At 45.4% G+C, this 17,369-nt stretch overlaps 1 long non-coding RNA gene across 2 annotated transcripts in view; it reads left to right on the top strand.

The window, feature by feature from the left end:
- The window catches only part of LOC120370869, a 46,056-nt gene extending 28,896 nt beyond the window's left edge, over window positions 1–17,160 (top strand). For both annotated transcript variants that reach the window (XR_005584006.1, XR_005584005.1), the window contains exons 2-3: window positions 15,436–15,571; window positions 16,853–17,160. This is a non-coding gene — a long non-coding RNA (uncharacterized LOC120370869). The remainder of the gene's footprint in view (window positions 1–15,435; window positions 15,572–16,852) is intronic.
- Window positions 17,161–17,369: the final 209 nt, after the last annotated feature.

The following is a 17,369-nucleotide window of genomic DNA, read 5'->3' as shown; positions in this document are numbered from 1 at the left end:
ATTTAAGCATTGCTGGAGTCCCATTTTGAGAGGTAAGCACATGTGTAATCCACTGTTGTATGTTACAGGTCCCCCTTCTGTGCCTGATTCAGAGGACATGAGTCTATTGCAGTGCTGGTTAAGTAACTCTTTAGCTCAATCTGTAGCAGCTCATGCTTTTTAGGTCCCTGATGTGTCAGCCAAGATGGCAGCCAGCACCCATGTATAATTGCCTTGCTGAAGAGGGACAGACTTTGAACTGGGACCTACCTGCCTAAAAATGAATTTGAGACTAATTTTAGGCAACTACATCTGAAAATTCTTGGCCTCTGTATATCAAATCAGGATGAATATTGTGTTTGGGTGTGGCTTAAAAAAATAAAAATCTGTCTAAAAAATCTAGGACAGCACAATTCTGTTTTGTCCTTTCTCAGGTGAAATATAATTTTATCCCAGTAATTATCACAATGAGTCGCCCTGGTGTTAAGCAAGGCCATTGTTTAAAGTAACTCCAAACACTTCACTCCAAATTCTGTTGTATATATTGTGAGTGAAGGGGGGAAATATCTCATGGAAGACAAGACAACATCACATGTGGTTAAACTAGCTTTCATTTCTAAGATGGCAACAGATGAAATATGTACAGATCAGAAACACTGATGCTAAAATACTTATTGGGAAGACTTTGGACCACCTTCCTCTGTCATACAATGTGCCTCTGTCTGTAGGCAAGATATTTAAAATCAATTTAAAATTAATTTTGCTTTCAAGCCTTTTAAAAACATATTTTTAAAAACCCTCCTGTTTGATTGCTTTTTTTTTTTCCAAATGGGAAAATGTTCACATCAGGATTGATTTAATTTTTTTCCCTTTTAAATCCTAAACAGTCCTACTACACGAAATAGTAGCTGTTATTGATTAAAAATTCATTTGCCTTGTCTTTGCTGCTGATTGATATTGGGAAGGAAAGATGGAGGGAATGTAGTAATTTGCAGAGGGGAAGAAAGTGTCACATGTCACCTGTTTCTTAGAACAATGTTAGTTTTGGAAGGATTGTGGGTTACGCAGAATAATCTTTTAAGGCTCAGTAAATGTTACTCCAATGTTTATCTTTTATCTTTATCACTCTAAATCACTGCATGATGCATGAGGAAAGCAAGTTGATTACATTTCCAAATGGGAGTTTTATAACCCATTGAAGGAAAGCAGTTACCCCCACTGAATAAGAGTGTGCCGTTTCCAGTTGCAGATTTTAAATGCTTGCTTTTAAAAGTGGCATGTGCCACAGCACTTAGCAACATGTGAATCAGAAATTGGTATCAGCTACCTCCCGAAGCTTATCAGAACTTTTTGGCACTACATAATTGGCCTCAAAATCTTGGTTTAACTAATGCTGGACAAACTACTCCACATGAATAAATCCTGTGTGGAATTTTCTGCGCACACATCACCTGAGTTTGCAAATGGTAATCTTGGCAGAAGTGTTAATTACAAACAAATTGCATCCTATGGGCTGTTTGCACAGTGTCCACTTTGGGTATTAGTTATTTGTGATTTAGTCATCTAATCAGTTTATCTGTGCACCATGGGATACATCACCAGCAGAACAGGAAAGAGTTTCCTGAAAGAAAAGCATTCTCTACTCTCACACAGGTGGAAGCATCAAACCGACCAATAAGGTGACAAGAAATCAGGAGTTCAAGTTATGTTACAGCTGTGGTCACTACCTAGGGTCTCCATCCACACCCAGAGCCTGTGGCTTCACCTCAACTTTTCTGGGGGATTTCTTCTCCATAAAACATAAAATAATGCAGCAGTTAGTGTTGCTGAGTGGCTTTGCCATTAGAACATAAGAACATAAGAATGGCCGTACCGGGTCAGACCAAAGGTCCATCTAGCCCAGTATCTGTCTACCGACAGTGGCCAATGCCAGGTGCCCCAGAGGGAGTGAACCTAACAGGCAATGATCAAGTGATCTCTCTCCTGCCATCCATCTCCATCCTCTGACGAACAGAGGCTAGGGACACCATTCTTACCCATCCTGGCTAATAGCCATTTATGGACTTAGCCACCATGAATTTATCCAGTTCCCTTTTAAACATTGTTATAGTCCTAGCCTTCACAACCTCCTCAGGTAAGGAGTTCCACAAGTTGACTGTGCGCTGCGTGAAGAAGAACTTCCTTTTATTTGTTTTAAACCTGCTGCCTATTAATTTCATTTGGTGACCTCTAGTTCTTGTATTATGGGAATAAGTAAATAACTTTTCCTTATCCACTTTCTCAACATCACTCATGATTTTATATACCTCTATCATATCCCCTCTTAGTCTCCTCTTTTCCAAGCTGAAGAGTCCTAGCCTCTTTAATCTTTCCTCGTGTGGGACCCTCTCCAAACCCCTAATCATTTTAGTTGCCCTTTTCTGAACCTTTTCTAGTGCTAGAATATCTTTTTTGAGGTGAGGAGACCAGGGGCGGCTCTAGACCCCAGCGCACCAAGCAGGCGCTTGGGGCGGCCGTTTCCTGGGGGGGCGGCATTTGGCTCCGGTTGAGCTCCCGCCGGCATGCCTGCGGCAGGTCCACCGGAGCCCGGGACGAGCGGACCTGCCGCAGGCATGACTGCGGCGGGTCCCGTCTTCCCGCGGGTCCGGTTGAGCTCCCGCAGGCATGACTGCGGCAGGTCCGCTGGTCCCGGGCTCCGGTGGACCTGCCGCAGGCATGCCGGCAGGAGCTCAACCGGAGCCGCGGGAAGAGGGGACCCGCCGCGGGACCGGGGAAGGGCGGCGCAGCGCTCCGCGCTGCTTGGGGCAGCGTGATTTGTAGAGCCGCCCCTGGAGGAGACCACATCTGTACACAGTATTCGAGGTGTGGGCATACCATGGATTTATATAAGGGCAATAATATATTCTCAGTCTTATTCTCTATCCCCTTTTTAATGATTCCTAAACATCCTGTTTGCTTTTTTGACCGCCTCTACACACTGCATGGACATTTTCAGAGAACTATCCACGATGACTCCAAGATCTTTTTCCTGATTCGTTGTAGCTAAATTAGCCCCCATCATATTGTATGTATAGTTGGGGTTATTTTTTTCAATGTGCATTACTTTACATTTATCCACACTACATTTCATTTGCCATTTTGTTGCCAAATCACTTAGTTTTGTGAGATCTTTTTGAAGTTCTTCACAATCTGCTTTGGTCTTAACTATCTTGAGTAGTTTAGTATCATCTGCAAACTTTGCCACCTCACTGTTTACCCCTTTCTCCAAGATCCTCAAAGGTATTTAGATGCCTACCTCCCATGCAATGGGAGTTGAGACTAAATAACTCTGAAGATCTGGGCCCTTAGTCCCAATGTACCAGCCCTTCTTTGCTCTTAGTGAGTCTGGCTTTAAGATTGTTGGTGAATCTCATCAAAGCTGGGTCCATGTCATGAATGGACAATCAAACTAGCAAGGCTCACGTGGCCTGAAAAGCAGCCAGAAATTATAATCGAGGCTCACACAGCTGCTTGATTCTGAGTCACAGATTTGCTCTTGGGAACAGCAAAATGACAGCTTTATTCTGGAGCTGAGAAGGCAGTAGCTTATCTGCTCTGATCAATGGTGATATCCAGAACAGGGAGCCAAACTTCCTGACTCTGACCTTCTTCAAATAGGCTCTGGTTTCAATTGACTAACATTAGAGTTATTCCAGGATCTTAGAGGTGTATGGTCTGATCCTCCTATGATGACTTACACAAGCTGAGCATCTGGTCTGTAGAAACTGGTGTTAGGTGAACAAATGGGTTAGACTGAATGTTGCACTGGACCAGCACTACTCTGATGGTCCCAAATCAGTGTCATCAGAATATCAGCCTGAAATCTAGACTAAGTGAATCAATATGCAAATTTCACAGAGAAAGGAATGCTGGGAGTTACCTTATACAGAGCAAGTATCAGAGGGGTAGCCGTGTTAGTCTGGTTCTGTAGAAACAGCAAAGAGTCCTGTGGCACCTTATAGACTAACAGACATTTTGCAGCATGAGCTTTCGTGGGTGAATACCCACTTCTTCGGATGCAAGCAGTGGCAACAGACTATTCTAAAAAACCATGCATTGATTATAAAATGTAAGTCTAGTTAAATTTTTCACAATGTGGGGGTCTGCTCCATCTTTGTATATGTCTATAGAACCTCTCCGTCATTCACTACACACCAGCTAAACTGTCCTCGCAGAGGGGCTTTTAATAAAACTGGTTATAAATTCAGATTTAGCTTGTGATAATTGTAAATAGAAAATGGCCCCAAATGATGTACAGATCTTCAAGATCCCTGTGCCAGACATTAAATGTAGCTAGCACCAGCGTTAGCTGTGTTTGTTTATAGACTTGGATAAGTGCTTTTAATGTGCGTGATGTCATCACTATACATTAAATAAATATCCCTACTTCTTTCACTTTACATAGTACAACCTGTGCACTAAATGAGGCAGAAGATGTGCAGGAAAAAAAAGGGTACATGATCATGTAAATAAAGACAATGGCAATTGCACACAAGAGGGCAGAGTTAAGGTTATATAGGTAACTTTAATTTAAGCTGTTTCATTATGCTTTAGCTTTCATGAATACTCCATAAAACAGCAGCATCTGGTGTGGTTTTTTTATTGCATTTTCCCGTGTTTTGAACTCCTTTAAAAGGGGAAAAAGACCTTCTCTGGCTGACATGTGAAGAAGGGTTTTTTGGTCTGCTCTCCATGAAAATGCAAGATTTTATATATCCTCTTGATTTTATTGCTGGCTTTATCATAAACAGCGTGCTCTGCCTGTTATCCTCTTATGGGAAATCAGGTCATGTTATTCTGGAGCAACTTATAATGATGTAGAAGTAGACATGGTCTGAGTTACTAATTTGGAATCTGGATCCAAACTTTTGCAGTGTTTTGGGATATTTGTATCCCTGAATATGGGCCATGCCTAAACCTAGTTAAAATAATATGACTGGATTGGCCAGATTTCTCCCTGCTGCAAACTGGCCATGTTCCTTCATTGAAGTCAACTAACTGGCACCAGTGAAGGATTTGGCCAATACGTGGTCTTTCTTTCTTGTGATTTCACAAACCTAGATCCCTAGCTGGTGTAAATCAGCATAGCTTCATTGACTTCATTGATGGTGACACCAATTTATATAGCTTTTTTCCCAACATGCTGGGATTTTCTTCACAAACCATCAGAGCCTTCTTAGAGCACGTGGCCATAGCTTGTCAGGGTATTTGTTGAAGATGACTGAAGCTGGGATTTTCAAAGGGGTGAAGTCGGGTGCCCAACTCCCATTGGCTTTCAGTGGTAGTTGGCTAACTAGCTCTGTTAGGCCCCTCTGAAAATCCCATCTAAATTTTCAGACCTTTTGGGGGTTCACCCCATCACCAGTGAAAGTTTGCTATGGAGAATGAAGCAGAGCTGGGAATTCTCTGAGGATGAAAGGAAGAAGGGGAGGAAGAGGACAACGAAGAAGATGAGGAGCATTCAACAGCTCTCAAGAGCTTGACAGTTCCACACATGGAATCCAGATGTTCACCAGCCCCAGCACCTTCACAGTGAACCAGCAGCAAATACATCAGGAGAAGGATGAGCAACGGAAATTGAAAATGTCAGACAGCAAAGCTTTAGGAACAGGACTTCTTTCAGCTTGGCGTTCGCAAAGCTCAAAGCAAATACAAACCAGGAGTTAGGCAGCACTGTGGTTACTGCAGAATCCTCTACCTACTGCTTTCTGGTCACCAGCAACACAGACTACTGGAAATGGGCAAAAAGAGTTCAGTATCAGTTCTATCTAGCAGATCAATGGCCTGAAATAAGTACCATTAGCACCGTTCTTGGCCTGGTAGTCAACTCAGTGTCTTTTAGCCAGAGATATCTGAATACTTTATAAACATTAATTCAGTCTCCCAATAACGCTGCAGTAAATAGTGTACCAGCCCCATTTAACCAATGCCATATCAATCCTATTGGCAGGCATAGAGAGATGGTGTAACCCCTAGACCATACCTCTTCTTTGGAAGAGATGGAGTGTCAGTTTTCTTCTGTAGGATAAATGTATGGCACACCTCTCAGTACATATCATGCCAAATTCTCACTCCAAAGCAGCCATTCCCTAGGATGCAAAAATAGACAGCCATATTCATTAAGTGTTGAAAAGATCATGGAGCTCATGTTACAAGTGTTTCATAGACTCATAGAAGATTAGGGATGGAAGAGACCTCAGGAGGTCATGTAGTCCAACCCCCTGCTCAAAGCAGGACCAACACCAACTAAATCATCCCAGCCAGGGCTTTGTCAAGATGGGCCTTAAAAACCTCTAAGGGATGGAGACTCCACCACCTACCTAGGTAACCCATTCCAGTGCTTCACCACCCTCCTAGTGAAATAGTGTTTCCTAATATCCAACCTAGACCTCCCCCATTGCAACTTGAGACTATTGCTCCTTGTTTTGTCATCTGCCACCACTGAGAACAGCCGAGTTCCATCCTCTTTGGAACTCCCCTTCAGATAGTTGAAGGCTGCTATCAAATCCCCCCTCACTCTTCTCTTATGCAGATTAATAAGCCCAATTCCCTCAGCCTCTCCTTATAAGTCATTTTCCCCAGCCTTCTAATCATTTTTGTTGCCCTCCACTGGACTCTCTCCAATTTGTCCACATCCTTTCTGTAGTGGGAGGCACAAAACTGGACACAATACTCCAGATGTGGCCTCACCAGTGCCAAATAGAGGGGAATAATCACTTCCCTTGATCTGCTGGCAATGCTCCTACTAATTCAGCCCAATGTGCTGTTAGCCTTCTTGGCAACAAGGGCACACTGTTGGCTCAGATCCAGCTTCTTGTCCACTGTAATCCCCAGGTCCTTTTCTGCAGAACTGTGACTTAGCCAGTCAGTCCCTAGCCTGTAGCAGTGCATGGGATTCTTCCATCTTAAGTGCAGGACTCTGCACTTGTCCTTGTTGAACCTCATCAGATTTCTTTTGGCCCAATCCTCCAATTTGTCTAGGTCACTCTGGACCCTATCCCTACCCTCCAGCTTATCTACGTTTCCCCCCAGTTTAGTGTCATCTGCGAACTTGCTGAGGGTGCAATCCATCCCATCATCCAGATCATTAATGAGGATGTTGAACAAAACCGGCCCCAGGACAGACCCCCCTGGAGCACTCCGATTGATACTGGCTGCCAACTAGACATTGAGCTGTTGATCACTACCCGTTGAGCCCGACGATCTAGCCAGCTTTCTATCTGCCTTATAGTCCATTCATCCAATCCATACTTTTTTAACTTGCTGGCAAGAATACTGTGGGAGACCGTATCAAAAGCTTTCACAGAGCCAGTTATCTCATCATACAAGGCAATCAGGTTGGTCAGGCATGACTGGGATGATTTAGTTGGGGATTGGTCCTGCTTTGAGCAGGGGGTTGGACTAGATGACCTCCTGAGGTCCCTTCCAGCCCTGATATTCTATGATTCTATGATTTGCCCTTGGTGAATCCATGTTGACTGTTCCTGATCACCTTCCTCTCCTCCTGGTGCTTCAAAATGGTTTCCCTGAGGACCTGCTCCATGATTTTTCCAGGGATTGAGGTGAGGCTGACCGGTCTGTAGTTCCCCGGGTTCTCCTTCTTCCCTTTTTTAAAGATGGGCACTATATTTGCCTTTTTCCAGTTGTCTGGGACCTCCCCTAATTGCCACAAGTTTTCAATGATAATGGCCAATGACTCTGCAATCACATCAGCCAATTCCTCAGCACCCTTGGATGCATTAGTTCCGGCCCCATGGACTTATGCATGTCCAACTTTTCTAAATAGTCCTTAACCTGTTCTTTCGCCACTGAGGGTTGCTCACCTCCTCCCCATACTGTGTTGCCCAGGACAGCAGTTGGGGAGCTGACCTTGTCTGTGAAAACCAAGGCAAAAAAAGCATTGAGTTCTTCAGCTTTTTCCACATCTCTGTCACTAGGTTTGCCCAAACAGAAAATATACAATAGAAACTCTAAATTGCCTTGTAAGTTTTAAGAGGCAGATCAAGAAGACAGTGCTTGCTGGATGGGAACAGATGGTTTTCATCTGACACTATGCAACTGAGAAGCAGAACACTTCTCTTTTCATGGTGCAAGAGTGGATATTGGGGTAAACCCCATGATGTAAATGCCCAATGCTGACTGAAAGTCATTGGGGGTTACTTGCTTTGAAAATTCCCACCCTGGTCTCAAAACCACTTTAAGAAAACCAAAATAATAAAAACCCACAGTCATGTTGACCTTCAACTTTGGAGTTTCTCATTGTCTCGGTGATGGAATCTTTCCAGAGGGTGCAGGAGTCTTGAGGTTATGGTACAGCCTGTGACTCACGACTGCTGGAGCCACAAAACTAGCAGCATGTTGCCAAGATATTTTCAACTGAAAGGGAGAAACACTGCAGTAGATATTAAAATAAAATCAGGTTAAGGCTGAGGCATAAACCCATGTAAGCTAAGAAAGTGAATTAAACTGGCTCTCCTCTATCCCTAGGACTGGTGCCCTAATGGTCCTCAACCCCAATAACATATGTATAGGCTCAGCAGGGTTGCGTTAAAGTATCAGAGTCCATACAATCCATTATTGGTGCCTCCAAACACTCTTAGCTCAGCTTGTCCAAGGCTTAAGTGTGACACTGCACATCTCGTTGCCTAACAGAAGGCTGATCTAACCTGGGCCTTCTCAGTGTTAATCTTTACAAATAAACATGGATACTCCTGACCCTGTTCATTGGGTCCACCCTGAGAAGCCTGCTGGTGGTCAGCTGGTGCAGTGTGTGTGCTCTCACACTGCTCCTTCCAGGGGACCTGATCCTCCCCTCCCCACGTGTCACCATTTGCAGCTGTGCAAAGAGGGGTACAAAACATTAGCTGTGCTGAACGGCAGCATCTCACACTCACTTTGCACGAAGGTGTCGGTGCAAGACAGTGGTGCCTCGAAGCCCACCATTGTGATGCCTGTGCACTGTGGGCCTCCCAAAATACCAGTCATAGGGTGCCTGGCCCTTTAAGAGAAGTAGGGTGTAGACCCACCTGTTATTAATCTGCTACCTCTCAGCTGATGCTGTGAGATCAGGGGTCAGGTGACACTTGAACCACTTGGTCCGCATAAAGGCCAGCAAGAGCTCAGTTGAGCAGCAGGTGTTCCTGGAGCAAGGGAAAGAACCCAGTGTATAGATGACTCTCAGGTGCATGGCCTGCAGAAGGTTATCCTGCAGGGAGCCATTGCAGGAGATCCTGGGTTGGGTCAGGGGAAAGGGACATGACTGATATTCTGGAGAAATCAGAGTGAAGCCCTGAATGAAAAAGGACTGAAATACTGTGGCTGGAGAGTGTTCTTTGGTGCATGGATTGGTAGCCCATTGGCTTATCACACTCAGGTCCTAGTACAGCTCTCTGAAGAAGCGGGCTTGGATGAGAATTTGCATGGTATTGTGGGACTGAAAGACATGGTGGGGAATCATAAAATCATAGATCATCAGCCTTGGAAGGGACCTCAGGAGGTCATCTAGTCCAACCCCCTGCTCAAAGCAGGACCAATCCCCAATTAAATCATCCCAGCCAGGGCTTTGTCAAGCCTGACCTTAAAAACCTCTAAGGAAGGAGATTCCACCACCTCCCTAGATAACCCATTTCAGTGCTTCACCACCCTGAATATCCCGGGATCTCCCAGGGGTAGTTGCCATTTTTGGCCCTTATCTTGAAGCCCAGTGTAGAGGGACTGAACCAGCTGTTGATGCAGCAAGCCCTATGCTTGTTGGAAATCCAGCCAGTATACAGATGAATGGCTGCCCAGGTGTGGAGATGGTGGTGGAGATAATTCCAGAGAGAGTGTAGGGAGTGGAGTCCCCTGACACTGCTCTGGAGCCAGATGGGCTCAAGCATATGCTGCTGCTTTATTCCAAGCCAGATCAGGGCCAAATTGGCTAGGGAAGCTGAGCCAGCTGAATGCCACTGCTCAGGCAGGACAACAAGTGGTGAGTAGCAGAACAGGGTCACGGAACCGTGGCCTGCAGAATTTCAGAATGGGCAAGGAGGCCTCTTTCTACCCATGACAGGAGCTTGCCCAGGAGAGTGGCACTTGCTGGGGAGGAGACACTGGGGTTTGCCCTGTGGGTGCTGGCAGTCCCTGAGGAACCCCGCGTAGTAGGATTTACAATAGTGTGAGGAAATGCATTGGGGGGGGTGCTGTGGTAAAGAGGTGTCTGTCAATGAGTAAAGCCTTACAGAGGGGTGATCCCAATGTCCCTGATATTATGAAGGGGGTTCACAACAGGGATTCGCTGGCCTGTGCTGAGGCTACAGATAGAACTGTTATTCCCATTCCATACTCACCCAAGCTAGCCTTCCGTGGTGGAAAGGCTTCTTCTCCATGATAATGCAAGCCCTGGTGGGTTTCTGAGGCCAATTCCTGGGTGTTAGCATAGGGTGCCCTATGGAAAGATGTGAATTTAAGAACTCCGGGCTGTTCCATAATGGACAAAAGGGCCCAATCCTTCCACCATTAGAGACACTAATGGGATCCCTCTCCCTCCCTGCTGCGCCTTTGGGAGACCTTGCCAACTCACTGGCTTGTGAAACACTCCCCTGACTGCACCAACTGAGCCTGGCATCCCCTCCTCTATGGCCCCCAGGGGAGTAGAATGGCAGCTGCAGGAACGTTGGCCCTAAATGTAGGCGATTCATGCTATAGGCAGGAGGCCTGCCTTTGAAAGAGCAGAACTCCGGCCCGGACATAACCCCCTTGCTGGGATCAGACAGACGCTTTCTCCTCTGACATTTTGATTCATACCTGGATACAGCGAATGCCTATGGCCTATAAAAGTTTTTATGTTTCATTAAGTTTCTGAAGATTTCAGTGCTGTGTTCCCCTCAACCCCATTAATCGGGAGCGGGGAGGTGGGGGTTGTGATAGGACAGCTGCTGTGGATTATACTTCTCCTTGGTAAATTGCATGGCTTCAACAAAATGAGCAACAAACCCCTGTGAGTTTATGACCTGCGACTTAATGCAGCCTCCATTAATTTTATGACTAGATTTTTGTATATTTACTCTCATATATCAACCAGGGGTGGGTGGAGGGGAGAGGGAAGCCCCTCCTAACCCCCACTACACATACTGCTCTTAGAACGAAGGGCATATGTGGCTTTGGCTTTACAGATAGACTCTTTTTCAACATGAAATCTGCCTTGCGTACCTATAAGACCCCATTACCATGATATCTGGGCAATGAGATTTATTGAAAAGTGTTTTAAAAAATTACAAGCTGTCATTTTCAAACCTAAGGGGTTTCCTGGTCCTACTTGCAGGTTAGGGGACTCTGAGGGAAGCATGCAATCAGAGTCAGTTTTGCAAAGAGCCAGCCTAAAGCATGGTGGGTGAATTGTGCCTCTTTGCCTTAGGGAGCAGCCTGCTTTGTCTTTTTCTGGTTTTGGTTCTTGTGTGTTAAGGTTCTGGATTTTAAGAAATAAAGCAATGTTACACTGCAATCATCCAGAAAGATGTAACCTTTTTATCTTTACAACACCACTGTAGATGGGGAACTGAGGCACAAAGGGCTAAATTTTTGAAAGCATTTAAGAGACTTAGGTTCCTAAATCCCATTTGACTAGACTCCTAAAACACACAGGGTAAACAAAAATGAAAGTTGAATTTCCATATGCTCAATAGATTCCAGGAGTTGGGGATTTACTAAAACCCACCAAATCTCATGAGATTTGTGATAAAATCATGAGCTGGTGACATTGCTGATACAATCATGTAGCACTTCAGATTGGCAAATTCAGATTCTCAGATTAAGTCCACCCCACTTCCACCCTTAGTTATACTTAATCCTGCCTGAGATGAGAGAATGGAGTAGATGACCTCTTGAGGTCTCTTCCAGGCCTGCATTTCTATGATTTTCCTTCTCCTCTCCCCTATGCCCAGAGGAAGCAGTAATATTATCAATCTATTTAAACAGGATCTGTGAGCTCTAGACTAAAACAATGTTCTGACCAGGGATGGCTCATGGACAGGAGGTTTGGATCCAGCTGTGGAGGTGACTTTTATATTTAAGCTAGAGTTCATGTTTGGGTTCGCCAATGCTGGAATCTTGCGAGCTGCTCTCAGAGGGTTTGGATGCATGTTTCTGGCTTCAGCCTATCTCCAAGGATGGAAGGCTGAAAATTTCATCCTCAGACAACAACAGATCCATCTTTCCTCACGGATGGCTCTGGAATGACCCAGTGATCGCAGGCCTCTCTGAGGAGGGGCTGGAGGGATGGCACTGGCAAAGTGAGGACTCAGTATTTAGGAAAGGAAAGGAAAGAAAAAGGCTTGTGGGGGAAAGAAAGCAACAAAGGGGATTAACAGCTGACAAGAAGGATGGGGGGACTGAATCTTCATTCAGGCCTGGTGAGTCCAGGCTGCTCTGGAAAGATTGACAACTGCAAGCTTTCTCTGTCAGTGTTAATGGAAGTGAAATGGAAGGAAACAGGGCCACTGTTCAGGAAACAGCCTCCTTTCTTATTGATGTGTTAGCATCAAAGCTCCAGAAGGCAGAAAAATATGGAAGATGGCTTGTTTCCTTGTAGGTTGCCCCAGTCTAGAGAGCTATGGGTGTCTCCTGCATGCAAGGAGAATTAACCTTCTAGGGGGCCAACGAGGAGGAATCGGTTGATATAAACAGAATGAAAGAGGGACATAAATCCCCAGTCCATCCCATAAACGAGGCAGGGTAATTGGCAGCACAGCATTTACTATGAAACTTAAGAAGGAGCTAAGTCCCTGAATAGCAGAGTAGCTTTCGAGAAGGAGACTTGCAAGTCAAGAAGAGGGTGCAAAGGAGGTTGTTAGAAACCGGAGTTTCATTTCAGGTTTGAATTTTCTCTCCCTTGAGGGCTGGCTGCCTGTGCAGCACTGCTTTCTGGCCTCCTTTATTCTGATTCTCAGTAGAAATGCTTCCATTCTGGGGGAGAGGCTGGTGTGTGTGTGTGTGTGTGTGCGCGCGCTGGAGAAGGGTGTACAATGCAGCCTTCATTTCCTGAAACCCTCTCATCTGAAACAGGGTCACATTCTCCCACATCTACTAACCCATTAACAATCTCCTTGGGTAGGGGAAACCTCAGCCCCTCCTGCTTACTCAATATGTCCTATGGCACCAGGTTGGCTAAGACTGTACTGTACAGACAGCAGCAATGTACTGTTGCTACGTGTCCCTTATGGACGCTACTATGTGTCAGGTCTCAGCTGACATCTCTGAGGGCAAGAATAGAGGCAGGGGCAGCCTTAGCAAAAGCAAAGTGGCTACTGAGGCCACTCGTCTTTTGGGGGCCCCAATAGCCCATGTGATCTCTGGATCTCACCTTCCAGCTCTATTTGGCTACAGGACCAGAGAGGGAGGAAAGAGCTGCTTTGGTCTACATTTGGTGGGAGGTCAAACTAGATGGCATTAAGAGCCAGGATTCTGTGAATGAGCTCCCTGCTAGGCCCTCTGCTGGCAGCCAGGTGAGAGGGTCAAGCATCTCATGGCCTGATTCCTTCCTGGGACAGCTTGTGGCTTCATCTTTCCTTGCAGCCTAGGACACTGCAAGGCTCCCTCGGAGTAGGTGTACTTGTATAGGTGTATCTAGGTACACTTGGTCCTGCCTCAGTGCCGGTGGATGGACTAGATGACCTCTTGAGGTCCTGTCCACCCCTGCATTTCTGTGCATGGGGCCATGTTCCCCTCTGATCATTATTTTGATCTGCCCAAAAATGTAATTAACACAGAATTACGGGTTGTCCAGTGGTACCTTGTGCCCTTCCAGCATACTGGGTTCAGCTACATTCAGAGAAAACCAGGCAACGAAGAAGGTACACACTGCCCGCACAACACAACCTTAACTCTGTCCCCTGGAGCTGGCCATAGCCACTGGGAATGGCTCAGTGAGGGGGAAGAGAGGTGCCATAATAAGGAGCCATGAAGAACAGCTATGGGAACATGCCATTGTTGTGTTGTGTGGCATAGATCTGAATTCCAGGGTTTATCTGCATGCACTCCAGTTGCATTCACTGTGTTAAGTGTAGCTGTCCCGAATGTGGGAGCAGCTTGGCAGAGCTGGGATTGTGATAGAAGGAGATCTTGGGGGTTGCTGCCCCTCTGGGGTTGGGGGGGTCTGAGCCTTCCACCCTGTGTGTGATCAAATAAAAAGGTGTATGTGTACCATGAGGGCTCAAGTAGGTCTCACTTCAGCGCTGAGTTCTGTAGGTTGTGGCAGGAGCAGCGCACAGGAGTGGTCTTGCCATGGGAATTATCAGCGGTCTGATGGCATACAATCAGCGGTTCTCAGTTGGGGGTCTGTGGCCCACTGGGGGTCTGCAAGCTCTTTCAGGGGGCCGCAGAGCCCCATGGCTGAAACCCAGTGCCTCGAGCCCCAGCACTGAAGCCGGGAGCAATGCAGGGCTGAAGCTGCCCCCCTCCACCCTCAGCCGGGAGCAGCATGGGGCTGAAGCCAGCAAATCTTACCCCCTCACAAGCCAGGAGCAGTGGGGGGCTGAAGCTGGGAGCCCCAGCGCCCCCCCCCGCCGCTGAAGCTGGGAGCTGCACAGGGAGCCCCCCCCCGGCCTGTACACAGCCCCTAGCTACCCCCTTCCTGCACCCTGACTGGTTTTCAAACTTTTTGAACTGAGTTCCCCCCTTTGAGTTATATTTTTTGGTTGCATCCCCCACAGCCCAGACAGGGCTGGCTGACCTCCTGAGTTAGTCAGGGGGTGGAGGTGGCACTCGTTTCCTGGACCCTGCTGTGAGGAGCTGGCTTGAGCCCCGCCATCCCTTTCCCCCAAAAAATAGAAGCAAAACTATGCCTATGCCCAAGGGTCCCTGGCCCAGAGCCCTGTGCTCCTCCCCACACCCAGCCTTTTTACCACAGATCCCAATGCTTTGTGATTGTTTTCCAACTGGTAAAGGTTGGACAATTTTGTGGAACAATTTAAGTTGAACAAATGTTGATAGGAATTGTTTTCCCCCATGATTAATTCTGCAAGGAAAAAATCCCATTTTTCATCCAGCTCTATACACCAATTCAGAGCAAAGAACACCACCTCCTAAACTGCCAACCAACATACTACTAAAATTGTTCGCAAAGAAACGACCAAAAGGGAAGGAAAGAAAAAAAGTCCAGAGTCCTTCTAAGTAAAGTATTCTGGGAAAGCATGTGAATTCGCCTGTTTCCAATTCCCTGAGCCTTTCCAGAGCATTGTAGTAACGTTACAAATTTAGTCATAAAGCTGTGGTTGACTTATAGTTATCACTATAAAACAATAATAACTATGAAGATACTTATTATGATGCATTAAATTACAGTGATAGTAAATCTGTCATAAAACCCATGGCAACGCACTTAGCCGTGCTGTAGGAATTCCATTATGTTATTGATAAAATCTGCTGTCTTACCCTTCACAGAGCTGCGTCTCCATTTTATTATAAATGGTGATTTGATGACACAACCTCTATGTTCCCCAGCGGTCATTCATCCTCTGAGTTTGCACAAGACCTGGAGTATAATGGAGGCAAAACGCTTTGTAATTTAAGACAGAAGGTGGGTGATAACAAAGAGCCTCCTATTAGTGGTGTTTCTGCATTCAAGCTGTCATTAAGATGGTTTATTGGAAGTGTAGCAAGGTCAGCCAACTCCCGTGTGCCCCCTTGTGGCCAGGGCTGGTGCTGCAGTGCCCTGTCTCAGTTTCCCCATTTGTTTCCTCAGTAACTCAGAGGCTTTCATGAGTCCAATGATAGCAGGATCTGGTTTTATTAACATCACATTCCAAAATGAAGACAAAAAGGTGTTCCACTGCAGCAGCAGTGTGCTGAGCACAGCTTCTCCTCCCTAAGATACTGTCTTTTCCTCTCTTCTCTAAACCTCTAGAGAAGAGACAAGGCCTGGCCTGCCACCTTCTCAAATGGAACCTGCCCCCCATCTCATTGGGTATTTCTATCCAGCCCCAGTTCTCTTCCTCGAAGCTCTGTCTCCTTGCAGCTTCATTCTGTAGTCCATGTGCAGGCATGGGTATTGTCTGCATGGTTCTAATTGCAGGTTGGTCTAAATTTGAAAAGGGAGGCAGGGGAGACCTTCAAAAATGTAATGGGTTGAAACTAGAGCTGCACTTTTTCCCCATCCCATGAACATTTTTGAGATTTCAAAAAAATAAAAAATAAAAAAAAATCTGTCTCAAATACGGAACAAAAGCCAAAATCTCAAATTTTCAGGATCTGGAAAACAAACAAACAACGTCTGTTTGGGTTAATTGAAATGTTTCCTTTTGATTTTGATCTTTTTTCCCCCTTAACTTTTTAAAAATTAATTAGCTTAAATTTCAAAACAAAAAGTCACTTCAAACTGAAAGAACAGATTTTTTTTAAAAGGTCCAAATAATTTGTTTCAACAATTTAAAAAATGTTTTGAGTAGGGAGATTTGTCAAAACCAACCCTATTTTTGCAAACAGTTCCGGGTTTGGCAAACTTGCATTTTTTAATTGGAAAAAACATTTAATCTAAAAGTTTCCAGCCAGCTCTAGTGCAAACATACTAGTTTGTTTTTGGAGAATAAGAAGGTTTTCAGCTTTTTCTTGGGACTGAAGATAGGCAAATTACACTGAAGATTTGGGCCTTCTTCTGTTCCCATTAACTGAAACTTGGGGGACATGTCAGAGTGCTGGATCCCTATTGGCAGATATGTTGAAGCCCCTTGGGAATATGTTGGGGACAGATCATCTGTGAATGAAGCTTATTGAGGTGATGTTAGACAGTGTCCAGTACGAAGGGTCACAAAGTGTGGCTAACGTTTCCTGTGACTTTTTTTATGTTCTTGTGCCTTCTTAGTTCCTGATTCTCTCCTGAACCCACCAGAAAGGCTTTTCTCAAGAATTTCCCTGGCCTGCTTCTGGACTAAAGAGGATGCTGCTTTTGGATTCTTGTGGAAACCAAACGACTGGAACTTTTCAGGGTCACACATTTCTGGTTTGCACTGATCACATCTAAATGTGCACACACATTCACTCCTAGGCTCATATACATATACACAGAACAGCAGATACGCACATGTGATAAGACCTGTTCACTTATGCTCTCAGATATAAACACCCCTGGTGCACACACATAGATACAGCCCCGTCTGTGCTACAGTTTGGAGGGACCCAATTACAAAACTTTTGTCCCTTAATCCAGTTAGCGCATGGTGCCATTTTGTAACATGGAATGGACCTTACCATTAATTTTTTAAACTGTGTTTTAACTATACTGCTAAATCTGGGCTATGCCCAAAGCTTTAACATGGTTCAGAGACACAGTTAAGTTCCCATTACTATACAAAATGGGACTGCCTTGTCTGGAGCTGCCC

This window comes from Mauremys reevesii, linkage group 8 (genome assembly GCF_016161935.1).
Source record: "Mauremys reevesii isolate NIE-2019 linkage group 8, ASM1616193v1, whole genome shotgun sequence".
Classification (NCBI taxonomy): domain Eukaryota; kingdom Metazoa; phylum Chordata; order Testudines; family Geoemydidae; genus Mauremys; species Mauremys reevesii.
This window is presented reverse-complemented; position numbering and strand designations above follow the sequence as displayed.